The 2,161-nt window shown below is 43.3% G+C and overlaps 1 pseudogene; it reads right to left on the bottom strand.

Moving 5' to 3' along the window:
* Nucleotides 1-1,267: 1,267 nt before the first annotated feature.
* LOC118736402 overlaps nt 1,268-2,161 on the bottom strand; it is a 1,533-nt pseudogene continuing 639 nt past the window's right edge.

Here is a 2,161-nt window from a genome sequence, read left to right as displayed (position 1 = left end):
CGGGATTCCACAAGGTAGCATACTCTGAACTTTTCTTTTGGTGATTGAGGATTTATTGGATGCTGGCACGCTCGACTGCGGACTTTGCTTGTCCAAGTCCAGTTAACTGTAGCATATTGATTAAGGTGGGTTAACTAAGATGGCCAGACCAAGATGTTAAGTATATCAGCGAAGTCTTGTGATGGCGTGGCAGTCTGCAAACAAACTCTTGAGACATAGCTTGGCAGCGAAGTGGGGCCCGGTAGGAACGCTGATAGGGACATTAACCGCCGAATAAGTAAAGTCAGAGCGAACTTTGGTATGAATTACTCGTTATGGAAAAACAGCAATTCCAGTTTCAGCGTAATATTACGTTGTTCAAATAAAATATGCTCGCGATACTACTGTATGGTAGTTCCACCTGGAAAGTTGGCACTGCAATAATCAAGCGCCTCCAAATAAGCAGATGTCTGGGACTAATGTCCGAAAGTTTTTCCGCTGTAACGGTCTGGAATGAGTAGCTACTCAAGCAAGCCAACCTAGAACTACTTCACATATGGATTCGAAGACAGAAATGGAAGTGAGTAGACCGCACTTTGCACAAAAGAAGACAAAATAAGTCCTTGGAATGGAATCCCTCAGTCGGCATAGGCAGGCCTGAAGGCAGACAGCGCAAAGCGTGCAGCGGAACAGTCGAGCGAGAGCCGAAGCAACTCGTGTTAAGCTGGAAGAAGCTCAAAGGGATTGCCAGAGACAGAATCAGATGGCTCGCAAGCGTAGTAGATAATCGAAGGAGAAGAAAGTTAAGAAAAATAAGAAGACGGGGTACGGTACTTTGTTGTGAGCCTATTATTGTTATACTCTGGCGCGCTAGTTAAGGTAGAATGCTCTAGCCGAACATTTTTGGTAAGGATGGACTCTGGTTTTAAGGGCGTTAAATGTTAATTATTTATGGAGAAAAGGCAGTCGTTCGATCAGGAAGCGATCCGCTATACCTGGGTCAGGCTTGAAAGGCAACATTGATGAAAAATTTTGGCTTTGGTTCAAGAAGACGTTTTTATAAATAATATTTTCTTAATAACTATGGCAAAAATTATCAAACTATGAACCAAATACCGAATTTTGTTGTTTCGATAGAATTAAAAAATCATTGAAAAAATTAAGGAAAATCCCTGTTTTTTTATATACATTCTCATGTATGGCATGCTCAAAAACATATTTATTATATTCATAGAATTTTTTTCTTTTCATACATATGCACCTTTGCAGGTAAGTAGGTTTACTCAATATACAATCGGTTTTAATTTCTGTTTTGTTTTCCACTCTCGCGGCATGGATTATCGGTGCTTTATATTCGTAAGTTTACTTGTATAAAGTCAAAGTATCGCATTTTACAGTTTCTGTTGATATGGTTGAATACAACCAGTATTCTCAGGTAGATCACATATACCCTTCAGGGCATTGAAATATTTATCACCGCAACTAGCCTTCAGTGCTTCACCGCTATGGCAAATGTAAAATTCACTGCAACTTCTCAATGAGGCCAACATAAAACCATTCGATTTGCCACGACAAGCGTATTGTACGTATAAGTCTACATTAGACTGGTGTGATTGCGGTGGTAGAACTTGCATAGGCTTGGCAGATTCCTGAGCTGGGCGCACATAAACATTTGGCTTTAACGTTTCGATAGCTGCGACTGCGGCCTCTTTATCTTTATTAGTGACAGCAGGAGCGCATGTGGTTGGTGGGATTGTGCATAGTTCTGGAGTCGTGGTGCAAGCTGTTGTAGTCGGTGTGGTGCATGTTGTTGTTGTCGGAGTAGTGGCGCACGTTGTTGTTGTCGGAGTAGTAGTGCTTGTTGTTGTTGTCGGAGTAGTGGCGCACGTTGTTGTTGTCAGAGTAGTGGTGCTAGTTGTTGTTGTCGCTGTGGTGCAAGGTGTTGTAGTTGTGGGCTGTGGTGTGGTTGTGGTTGGCTGCTGAGTAGTGGTAGCCGCTACTGTTGTCGGTGTGGTGCATGTTGTTGTAGTTGTTGGCTGTGAAGTAGTGGTGGCCGCTGTTGTTGTCGGTGTGGTGCATGGTGTTGTTGTTGTGGTAGTTGGTGCAGGCGTTGTAGTTGTTGGTTGTGGTGTGGATGTGGTTGGCTGTGGCGTCGTGGTGGCCGCTACTGTTGTCGGTGTGG

This window comes from Rhagoletis pomonella, unplaced genomic scaffold (genome assembly GCF_013731165.1).
Source record: "Rhagoletis pomonella isolate Grant_MI unplaced genomic scaffold, Rhpom_1.0 Rhpom_scaffold_00003, whole genome shotgun sequence".
NCBI lineage: Eukaryota > Metazoa > Arthropoda > Insecta > Diptera > Tephritidae > Rhagoletis > Rhagoletis pomonella.
Note: the sequence above shows the minus strand (reverse complement) of the source record. Positions and strands in the feature narration are given on the sequence as shown.